Consider the following 12,683-nt stretch of genomic DNA (forward strand, 5'->3'; position numbering starts at 1 on the left):
TTTCTTCTTGTTCAAGCTCATGCATATTTTATTTCGGGAGTTAACCAAATATTTGGAGAGCACCACTACTTGCTGTGGGCTAAGACCAGAAGGCCAGAGGACCAGAGGAGCTGAGCGCCAAGGGAAAGAGATGTTTTCTCTGGCAAAATTAAGAAAACTTGTCTCTCTAGGATAACTTCTTCCAAATCGATGTGTTTGATGTACTTTGTCTTTGCTTCCTAAGACGGCAAGACATAGGAAAAAGATGCTACATTACGGAGTATTTGTTGAATACTTAACAGGCAAAGATGATCTATTTCCAATGCTGGGCTAGCTTATGAACCAGGAAGTTAAGCTATAATAATATCTTCCCTTGGGCGCCTGGGTGGCTCAGTTGGTTGGGCGACTGCCTTCGGCTCGGGTCATGATCCTGGAGTCCCGGGATCGAGTCCCGCATCGGGCTCCCTGCTCGGCAGGGAGTCTGCTTCGTCCTCTGACCCTATCCCCTCTCATGTGTTCTCTCTCTCTCATTCTCTCTCTCTCAAATAAATAAATAAAATCTTTAAAAAAAAATAATATCTTCCCTTTGTAGAATACTTTGTCTCCTGAACACTGTGCTGAGTGCTCTACATACTTAGTGTACTTTAACCCAGTTAAGCTCAATCACAATGCACGAGGCAGGTGCTGTTGTGTAAAATGAGAAATCCTAGGTCAAGAAGTATGGGAACTCACCAGTCGCTGGGCTAGTAAATGGAGGGTCCAGGGTTCACAACAAAGCAGTTTGCACTTCAGAAATCAACCTAAACAGCAGTTACATAGCCTTGGGCAAACCGTATAACTTTTCGCGTCTGTTTCTTTAGCTATTATTTTTAAAAGGCTCCCTGTTGGGGCTGTTATATTAAATAAAATAACACACATGAATGCTGGTAGCTCTCTCTGGGAGACTTGGTAGTAAGGTCTATTTACACTACAACTCCTTTAAGTGGCAGGTGCTCACTCTGATATTTCTAGAAGGATTTGATGTCGCCTTGAATAGATGAATTTGAATCTGGCAAGATGATGTGATAAATAAGACTCTAATCCAGATACAGTCACCCAAACTGGAATATATATGCTATAAGAGTGCAAGGTATAAAGGGGTGTAATGGTATATGTGGATATGTATACACATATGTATTTGCATAGTTTCTTGTTGTGGGTCCCAAATTACATACTTAAGCCACTTGTGACTTTGACCTGTTGAATTTTCTCTTAAGTCTTTTTTTTTAGGAAGCTTCTTAAAAAAAAATTCAAGGGGTGCCTGGGTGGCTCAGTCGGTTAAGCAGCTGACTCTTGATTTCGGCTCACGTCATGATCTTGGGGTCCTGAGATTGAGCCCCATGTAGGGCTCTGCCCTCAGTGGGAAGTCCGCTTAAGATTCTCTCTCTCCCCCCCCTGCCCCCCAAAATAAATAAATATTTATTTTTTAAGGTTTTATTTATTTATTTGAGAGAGAGAGACGGAGCATGAGCAGGGAGAGGGGAAGAGGGAGAGGGAGAAGAGGCTCCCTGCTGAGTAGGGAGCCCGATGCGGGGCTCGATCCCAGGACCTGGAGATCATGACCTGAGCCGAAGGCCAACACTTCACCAACTGAGTCACCCAGGTGCCCCTACATAAATCTTTTAAAAAATAATTCTACTTTGTCATTTTTTTACACTACCTATAACATTTTGAGGTTAGGTAGATTCCTCGTAGAAGTTCAATCTACCAAACTTGGATCCTCCAGCTGTGTAGCATCACATGCACATTTTTACTTGTGATGTAATTTATGTAGAAATATATTTATAACTTAGAGTATGTCACTAATATTTTCCAGTTCTGGGATGACACCATCAGAGTTTTTGAGTCTGGGTCCATCCCTTACTAGCATGTACTCTTAGGGAAATTACTTAGATTCTCTGCCCTTGACTTGCCTACCTGTAAGATGGAGATAATTAGTCCCCTAAATAATTCAGGTTGTTATGAATAATAGAATGTATATGCCTGACATGTAACAATCCCACATCAATATTAGCTGATATTTATAATTATTGTAAAAATATTTATCATCATCCTTATTCTCATTTTTAGAAAATATGAAAAGTTTATGGAAAAGAATATAATTAGTAGACAAATCCTTTATTTACTCTCTAAAAGTATGTATCTCAGAATTATGATTTTTCTCATTTATAAAATAGCAATAATATTACTTGCCTGACTATGCATTAGATTGTTTGGTTTAATCATAGTAGGACCAGCTGTGTAGCCAATATGCTATGGTTGGTTGTGTAAACACAAAGCGATATTGGTGTTAGATCAAAAGGTGAGCCTAGGAGAGGGAGAGGAGGAATGTTTCCCATGAGGGAGGGGAAGTCTACTTTAAGAGGAATTAAAGGATATTTTCATGAAGTCTCAGATGTAGGCAGGTAGAAATTTGGGAGGAGGGAGAAAAAAGAAAGCAAGCATCACAGTTTAGAATTTGTCACTTTCTAGCAAAAGAGAGAACGGTGTAAAGTGATTTGTGATTGTCACATTTGAACACACAAATTTAATTTTCTTTTTCAGAAAGCAGTTTGCTACATTGATGGTTTCCATTTCTACTTTTGTTAATTTCTCAGTAAAGTCCGTTCCTTTTTGTGTTTCCTGACAGTCCTTCCAATCTTAAAATCTAAGCTATCTGTCAGAAATCATTATGTCAACCATAGATTGTGCTGTGTGATATTTTGCATTTATATTGAGTCTTTCAGTCAATAACAAAAATAGAGAGCTTTAAAGACCATTCTTACAGAGTAACAAAATGAAGTCATAGTTTAAGACTGAGTGGCTTTCCATATTTTACAGAGTGAACTGGGGAAATTTAATGAATGCCAAAGCACGGGATTCCTGGCTGTAGGTCTGGTCAGTGTGTTGGAATCTGAGAATTATAAAATGTAGTGCTGAAGGGTACCTTAACCATCATCGAGGTCAGTATCCCCATATGATGGGTTGTGCTGATGGTTCTCAGAGTGTGTTTCTGCCATATCAGTGTGTATCACCTAGGGTTGCTTTAGAAATGCGTATTCACAGATCCTACTGAAACTTTGTGTATGGGGCCCAGCAATCTGTGTTTTAACAAGCCCTCCGAGTGATTCTGATGCATGCCACAGCTTGACTACCACTTGACTAGATTTTAATTTTTCTTACCTTATCCCAGGGGGTTTCTTTTCCTTTTTTTTTTTTTATTTTAAGATTTATTTATTTATTTATTTGAGAGAGAGAGAGAGAGCAAGCAAAACCCGGGAGGGGCAGAGGGAGAGGGAGAAACCAGCTGACCCTGAGCAGGGAGCTGGACCCAGGGCTCATCCCAAGGACTCTGGAGATCAGGAGCTGAACCAAAGTCAGACACTTAACTGACTGAGCCACCAGGTGCCCCTCCCAGGGGGTTTCTTATTGCAGAATGCTGTTTCACTTCTTTCTTTCTTTTATCTTTCTCTTTGGAATTGAGGGAAGGGCCACTCTAACTCCATTGTGTACACAAGCACTGAATACAGTGTGAAAAATGAAGATATTACTTTTAATATACATCTTAAAATACCTTTGTGTGACCTGTGAATCTTTGACAAAAGTAGCATTCTTCAGATTTTCACAATACAGATAATTATCTCCTTTCCCTAATTCATAGAATTCTGATTCTCCTAGAATTTCTGGGAGGTGTTTAGAGATATTACTTGAGCCTCACACTGTTGAGAAAGGACCTTAACATCTTGAAATGAGTCAACCCTACATCCTTTCACCTGTCTTGCATTCAGATTAATAAACTGCAAAGAGCCTGAGCAGCCCTTTGTTTTCCCCTACCCAGCAAATACAAACCCATCCCATCAGTAACTACCCTGTAAGCTTATGTATAGTGCTCTGAATTCCTAATGCATGTTTTCAAATGCTGAGTATGGACCAAATAAGAATGAATACATATTTAATCACTAAAAGTAGATTGCCATTATTGAACTCTGAATAACATGTAAATTGTTCCTTGGTTTAAATTGGCTTAGATTCATTATAATTCTCCCATAAAATAATTGTAATGGTTCTTTTGCAAACAAATCAGGTGCGTGTTTTTCATCAGCGAATGTGAGATGACACAATGAGAATCTTCTGCAGGAGACAGAAGCCAATTTTTCATGAATCTAATAAACCTTCAAGTCAGAGTGTTGCATTTTGGACTTGTAATTTTGTCTTCTCTGACAGCAGCAGGGTTCCCCAAATGGTATAAGCTTCAGACCCCACAAAATCTAGAACCTTCTTTGGCTGATGGAGTGTTAGGTGCTCCATCAGTGCACAGAAACGCTTTACACATTGAACCGGGTAAAAGCTTTTCCATTATGCTTGACGAACATTTGATCAAAATGAGCTCCCATGGCAGCTTTAAAGCAGATAGGTATTGTTTCTGGGTAAGTGCCTTGACAGTTGCTACTGGTTTTAGATTAGCGGCAGCCTGGGTTGTCAGTCACTTCGTTAGCATTTCAGATTTCCTTTCTCTTGAATAGCAATAGACAAGAAGCACCCCAGCAGTCTACTGTGTTATTAGGCGGTGGAGTGTGGATTCACACACCTATAAATGTAAGTGTCTCAATGCTTTCAGAACAAGAGCAACTTTACTTTTGGTCAATTCTGGCTCCAGGGATTCAGAAACACTTTTTATTTATTTATTTATTTATTTATTTATTTATTTATTTATTTATTTATTTTTTAAAGATTTTATTTATTTGACAGAGAGAGACACAGCGAGAGAGGGAACACAAGCAGGGGGAGTGGAAGAGGGAGAAGCAGGCTTCCCGCAGAGCAGAGAACCCGATGCGGGGCTCGATCCCAGGACCCTGGGATCATGACCTGAGCTGAAGGCAGACGCTTAACGACTGAGCCACCCAGGCGCCCCAGAAACACTTTTTATTTAAAGAAAAAAAAAAAAATCAAAGGGAAAGCATCTTGATTCAATCCCAAAATCAATGCCAAAGGCTGATTGAATAGATCTGTCTTTGACTTGTTTGCGTGGCTTACATTTCTGATGTCTCGGAATGACAGCATGATTTACATCTTCATTTTAGTGAAAGAACTTTTTTTCATCATTGAAGGAGACAAAAAAAAAAAAATGATTCAATTGTAAATAATGCCCCAGTTGAAGTAGATGTGGATGTTATAACTAATTTCAAATTTCCTAATGGGCAGGTTCATGATTACTATGGCCAGAAAGATTGGCATTTGAAAAGTTGAAATGTTGCCAGCAATGCTTTTAAATCACTCACTTGTAGGGAAGGGAAGTTATGACAGAGAAATGAATCGTGTGATATCTCTACATAATAGCGGCAGTGATAACACTCGACCTTCTGGTCCTCTGTGTGTGTGAATATTTAGAGCTTTTAGACTCATTTAGTTGAGGGCTTTATTCTCATTATCTTTCTCCTCAGCTTTATTGTTAAGGAGTTGTCATCTTGTCCAAGTTCATTAATCTCTCCGAGTCCCAGTTTCTTTGTCTGTTAAACTTGTAGGATGATCCCTGGTGCACCGACTATAATAAAACAAGCATACAAAACAGACTTTATAGGTCTTTCAGTGAAAAAGTGTTGTATGCATGAGATCTCATAGGGGGATCTGGGTTGAAAATGAAGTACCTTTTATCTATACTTGTCGACATTTGGGTAACAGCAGAGTGAAGACGAGTGCTATAAGGCTTGACTTTATTGGAGGAGTGACTGTGAAGGCAGGAGGGGCAACTCACCACCATATAACGTTATCGATAATACAGTCACCTCAAGGAATAGGTGGCATTCTGTCTTGATGCTTTATTTTCAGAGCTGGTGGCTCATTAAATTTCCTACCATTCATGGCTAGATTTCTGGCTATTTGGGGGGAGCTGTGGATCTCCAAAGAAGCACTATATACAGTGAGACATGTAGGACTGGGAAAAGAAGCTGAGCTCTAGAAGCTTATGAAAATACAGGCTGCCTGTATTTTGCAAAGTGCCCAGCGACTGTGATACCAGCAAAGATTTTTGCTTTTTTTCGAAGTGACAAGAGGGAGCACAATTTAAGATTAAAGTGCTTCTCCTGGCCTTCTCTCTACAATTTTATTTACTCATTCAGTGTGAAGCTAGTCTCTTGGTTAGGTCCCTCCAGAAAGTAATCTACCATAACATTGAGATAAAACCAACACTACCCAAGGGCAGAGCATGCAGTTTGGGGTGTGCTCCAAGGTTCTGTTAATGTTTTGTGATCGTTTTTTAATTACCCAACAGCTCTACCATAGGAATCACTTCTTGGATCGAGATATTATTTCCAGCACACCACAGAAAAATGTTTTGTATTTGGCCTGGGGTGGTTTAACTTTAACTTCCTCAATAAGAGTTGATTCTCTTTTTTCTGGAGATGGATAGAACTCATTGCGATCCATTCCATTCATCCTCAGCTGCCAGGAAAACTATGGTAAAGTGAATATATAAAAACTGCATTAGAGACTTTTAATTCTAGAGAACACACTGATGGTCACCTGAGGGGAGGTGGGGGGGCGGGTTGGGGGAAATGGGTGATGGGATGAAGGAGGGCACTTGTCATGATGAGCACGGGGTGATGTATGGAAGTGTTGAATCACTATATTGTACACCTGAAATCAATATTATGCTGTATGTTAACTACCGGGAAATAAAATAAAAATTTAAAAAGCCAAAAAAGCCCTGTACTGAATCATAATCATAACAGAACATTTACATGTGTGTAACCCTCCACCTCTCCTATATGACCCCACACACGGCCTCTTAATTTTTCTGAACCCAGGACTGTTCTTCAACTCCTAAAGAATTGCACAACTTTGAGAAAGGGGCTATTTCAGAGATTAATAGTATATTAATTCTAATATACTAACACTAGTCATAAGAATAATTTTTAAAATCAATATGTTGACACTTAAGGTTAATTATGCAAATAATCTAATTTTTCATTGAAACTGTATTTGAGTAAAATATTTTATAAGTAGACTAAATAAAAAATAGAAGTCCATTGTTATGAAAGGAATACAATAAAGAAGAATGTAACCAAAAAACTGATACCAGAGATTACTGTGTGTCATGTATTTGGCTAAAATTTTACATCATGAAGTAGGTAGTATTACTTCTGTATTATAGATGAGAACATGATGGTTTTGAGGGGTTAAGTGACTTGCCCATAGTCAAACCCTTTGTTAGGAGTGAAGTTGAAATAAATTTATGCATCCTGACCTCAGAACTGTAATTCTCAAACACAGTATTTGCATAAATTCAACCCAAATTTATAACTCCCTGTAAACAGTCTTCAAGACATTATAAATATGTATGCAAGTACATATATATTTGTACAAAATTATGTATGTACATCTTACTATATAGGTTGTTATGTAAACAAACTTTTTGTTCAACAGTGTCTGATGGGCCCCTGCCTATATAAAAAAGGATAGAGGTACATAATTTTAAGGGCTGTATAATATTACATTCTGTATATTTTTTTATAAAGGGTCTTATTGATGAATATGTGTTATATCTTATTTATAAATTGATATAAATTTCCTAGAACATCCTTTTATACACTATGAACATCCATTTATACACTATGAGATGTTTTTTCAGGGTAAGCGCTAGTAGGAGGAACAGTAGGCAAATGATATATAACCATTTGTATTTTGGCACATCCTTCTATGCAGCCGAACAGAAAGGTCGAGCAAATGTATCTTCCCGCCAATGATCTCAATGAGCAGGATCCCATTCCTAAATGTCCTTTTCAAAATTAAGTTACATAAATAATTTTTAACCTTGGCCAATGTGATTGTGTTTGTTGAGGTTGGAGTTATTTTCATGTTTATTGTCTTCTGTGTCCAGGTAATTGATAACTTTGTATTTTTAAGTAGATTTGTGATCAGATGGGTATATTTTCAAGCCTGAACATTTGGAATCCTGTAGTATTTGCAAATTTGATGATACCTTACTGTTTCACTTAATATTGCTCACTTAAAAATCTGATGCCTTTTTAAAAAACAGAAATATCATGCTTGAATCCTATAAAGTTTGCTACCAACAAGTTTAAGACAATATCTTAAAGTTTCAGATAATCTCTAGTGTTTTTCATTAAAAGCTAAATTTGAAGACATATGAACTTTCAAATCAGTCATTTTATTTTACCACTCTGAAATAGTGCTAATTTTGTTTGGTCTTCCTGCAGTTATATGCATTTATTTTTATATGTTAATGGGAACCTTAAGTGAGATGCTCCCATTGAAATGCTGACTATTCAAGGGAAAACAGGCACATTATTGACATTTAATCTTTTTTTAAAGATTTTATTTCTTTATTTGAGAGAGAGAGAGAGAGCACAAGTGGGGGGTGGGGGAGGCAGAGGGAGAAGCAGGCTCCCCACTGAGCAGGGAGCCTGACGTGGGACTTGATCTCATGACCCTAAGATCATGACCTGAGCCTAAGTCGGATGCTTAACTGACTGAGCTACCCAGGCTCTCCTAGACATTTCATCTTGATAGGGGATATAGATAAGAACTTTTGAGCTTTCCCATTTCCATCACTCTTACCACTTACATGTGGATGTTGAGAGCTGTCCGGTTTGACCGAATAAGATATTTGGAAAATTATGCCCTCCTATAAAAAATATTCAAAACCTGATGTCAGTGGATTTGTTTCTTTTAGGTTTGATTAGCAGTGTTTCTTCTGGTTCCACAGCTCGTTTCCATTTGCCTCATCTACACTTTATCTTTGGTCACTTGCTCTGTTCCCATCCTGTGTATGTTCCCTGCTTCCTGGATTATCTTTCAATATATTCAGTTGACATCCAGATTTTTCTACTTTGGTTTATTAATGGAGATGCTAAATCACTTGGAATTTTTTTTCAGTGACTATTAGCTCACATTGAGATGGGCAGATTTGGTGTTTCTTAGGATTCTTCTATCATGTTCACCTTTAAGATATAAAAACCATCTAGGGGCTTATGAGTTATATAGTCTGTTATATCCCCCCTTCTAGAGAGTCGTTGAAGGAGTGATATGGTGCCCTTCATCCCTAGTCTCTTCTCTCCATGTTTCTTTCAAATTTTGTGATAGGTTCTAATAGATAAGTCCAAGCATGATTCACCTAGATTATTGGTAAGTGTCAATTCTTATATAAATTGCCTTTTCACTCTGTAGTCTTACCTTTAACTGGCCAAGTTAATAGCCTGAATTTTTAAATGTGATTATTGGTTTCGGAAACTCTGCTGTTTTAGATTTTGTTTCACACTTAGAATACTTTCTGGAGTTCAGGATAGTCCTTTTCGATTATCAGAGATATCCCCATTAGCCATTTTGCCCATCCCCCACTCCCCTCTCCTCTGGAGACCTTCAGTTTGTTCTCTGTATTTGTGGGTCTGATTCTGCTTTTTGTTTGTTTATTCATTTTTGTAAGATTCCACAAATGAGTGAAATCATATGATAGTTGTCTTTTTACTTTGACTTACTTCACTTAGCATTTTACCCTCTAGGTCCATCCATGTTGTCACAAATGGCATGATGGCATCCTTTTTATGGCTGTGTAATATTCCTGTGTGTGTGTGTGCGTGCGCACGTGCATGTGTGTATACATACACACATATCACATTTTCCATATCTGTTTGTCTGTCAGTGGACCCTTGGGCTGCTTCCATCTCTTGGCTATTATAAATAATGCTGTAAATAAACACAGCGTGCATAGATCTTTTCAAAATAGTGTTTTTATTTTCTTTGGGTAAATAGTAGTGGAATTGCTGGATCATATGGTAGTTCTATTTTTAATGGTTTGGGGAACCTCCATACTCTTTCCGCAGTGGCTGCACCAGTTTGCATTCCCACCAATAGTGCATGAGGGTTCCTTTTTCTCCACATCCTCGCCAACACGTGTTATTTCTTATCGTTTTGATACTAGCCACTCTTGACAGGTATGAGGTGATATCTCATTGTGGTTTTAGTTTGTATTTCCCTGATGATGAGTGATGTTAAGCATCTTTTCATGTGTCTGTTGGCCATCTGGACGTCTTCTCTGGAAAAATGTCTCTTCACATCCTCTGCCCATATTTTTGATTGGATTGTTTGCTTTTGGTGTTGTTGTGTTAAGCTCTTTATATAGTTTGGATATTAACCCCTTATCAGAGATATCATTTGCAAGTATCTTCTCCCATTCAGTAGGTTGCCTTTTTATTTTGTTGATGGCTTTCTTTGCTGTGCAAAAGCTTTGTATTTTGATGTAGTCCTAATTTATTTTGCTTTTGTTTCCCTTACCTTGCAAATGTCATTTTTATGGAACAGAATTGAGCTTTTGTCCAACAAAAGAGCAGCTTTTGTTTATTATCTTTATTAGTTTATTATCTTTAGTTTATTAGTTTATTATCTTTAACCAGCATTTTTTTCTTTCATGGGAAGAAAAAGATTAACTTTGGAAGCCCAGTATTTCCCTTTAAATATAGAAAATCACATTCTCTTTGTATATTTTATTTATTTATTTATTATTTTTTATTTATTCCTATGAGACACAGAGATACAGAGAGAGAGAGAGAGCATGAGCAGGGGGAGAGGCAGAGGGAGAGGGGGAAGCAGGCTCCCTGCTGAGGCAGGGGCCTGATGTGGGGCTCGATTCCAGGACCCTGGGATCATGACCTGAGCCAAAGGCAGACGCTTAACCATCTGAGCCACCCAGGCGCCCCACATTCTCTTTGTATATTTTAGAACTACACTCTTTCTAAATTAGCTCATTGTAAACAGGATTTATCCCTTTGACTTTTTTAATTTTGCATTTTAAAAAATACACCAAGTAGACTGAGATGATTAAATCATCACCTGCCTGACACACAAGATGGTGTCTCTACTATTTCTTTAATATCTTTAATATTGTACTTATTTTATCTACCCTTCACTTCCCCCAACAAAGCAGTAGGAACATTTTTCAAAAGAGTAAGCTGATCCTCCTTGAAATAGCCCACAAAATCATGGTGTTTAGAATTTGGAACAAATATTTTCCTAGAAGCAATATTTTGAAATTGAGAGATTAAGTCAGGTAACTGCTCAGGTAAGTTTTGAAATTAAAGCAACTGAAAACATGAGTTGGGTTGGCTGGGAACATCTGATCACTATACTATAATATTCTTTTCTCTGAGAAAATACACTCTCTTCTTGGTATAAGAGCTCCAAAAGGAGTTCACCTGTAACCTCTGCTATGGCGACCAGCTGCTTAGAAATACAAGTAAATTATAAGACAAAGACTGGGTAATTTGCTGGTAATTCCCTGTGATGTTATCATTTTGAGTTCATAATATGAAAAATCACCATACTTTCCCATTTGGTTTTCAGATACTTTGCATGAGGTTGATTAGGATCACACTTATTTTACCTTTTCAGTGTTTTGAACCCATTTCATCTGTAATGACATAAGATTTAGGTTCGGTGGAAGCTATAGTTGCTCTTCACTTTACATAGTGGTATATGAAATCTTCATACATAATATATATTTCTTTTAAAGATTTTATTTATTTGACAGAAAGAGAGACAGCGAGAGAGGGAACACAAGCAGGGGGAGTGGGAGAGGGAGAAGCAGGCTTCCCGCTGAGCAGGGAGCCCGATGCGGGGCTCGATCCCAGGACCCTGGGACCATGACCTGAGCCGAAGGCAGACGCTTAACGACTGAGCCACCCACGCGCCCCAGCAATGATCCATTTTATAATTTGAACATTTGTCCTTTCAGGTTTTCATTCTTTCAAAAATGAGTGCATAGAGGGTCAGAAGAATAGAATTTGAAAGGCATGGGCTTTAAAATCAGACAGTTTATTCAAATTCCAACTCAAATGTAGGAATTCAGGCAAATTTCTTAACTTTTCTGAGTCTCACTTTTTTTCTACCTGTGAAATACTAAGATCACTTTGAAGAGGCATTTATCACTGCAGTCTTCAATACTGATATTTGTGTTTTCTTCATTTGTCCCCATCAGTAAACAAAAGTGTCATCTGCCCTGCAGTCCAGACCAAAACCACAGAATCACCTTGATTCCTCTTTGTTCCCTCAGCATGTGAAACCCAGTCCACCAAAACATATCCTCAATGCATCTCCTTTTCTTCACCTCCTGGGCGTTCTGTGCAAACCCAAACTACCGCCTTCTGTACCTAGACCACTGGCTGGTGTTCCCTCAGTTCTGTCTTCACATAGTAGGTGGAGAAACCTTTTTAAACAACCTTATTCAGGTACTACAGTCTTAATCCCTGCTTCAAACCCTGTTAGTTACCGCATTGAGATCCAATCCCTTCAGTGACTTATGAGTTTCAATGTCTCTGCTCTTCCCGATCACCTAATCTCCCTTATGCTACCCCCACACTTATGCCTTATTCTTGTTTTTGTCCCTTGCCTCGAGGCCCTGGCACAAAATATTTCCACCACATGGAATGGTCTTTCTTAGATCTTCTCATGGTTCACTTCTCATCATTCATTTCTGAGTTTCATTATCTTGTCTTCAAAGAGGTCTTCCCTAACCAGTTTATAAAGTACACCTTACCCAACACATGTCATTCTTTTTTTTTTTTTTTTTAATTTTTTTTTTATTCTTATGTTAATCCCCATACATTACATCATTAGTTCTAGATGAAGTGTTCCATGATTCATTGTTCGTGCACAACACCCAGTGCTCCATGCAG

At 38.2% G+C, this 12,683-nt stretch overlaps 1 protein-coding gene across 2 annotated transcripts in view; it reads left to right on the forward strand.

Moving 5' to 3' along the window:
- The window catches only part of LOC102740208 (protein kinase cGMP-dependent 1), a 914,142-nt gene that overhangs the window by 415,484 nt on the left and 485,975 nt on the right, over positions 1-12,683 (forward strand). The window lies entirely within an intron of this gene.

This window comes from Leptonychotes weddellii, chromosome 6, assembly GCF_054177405.1.
Source record: "Leptonychotes weddellii isolate Sample4059 chromosome 6, ASM5417740v2, whole genome shotgun sequence".
Taxonomy (NCBI): Eukaryota; Metazoa; Chordata; class Mammalia; order Carnivora; family Phocidae; genus Leptonychotes; species Leptonychotes weddellii.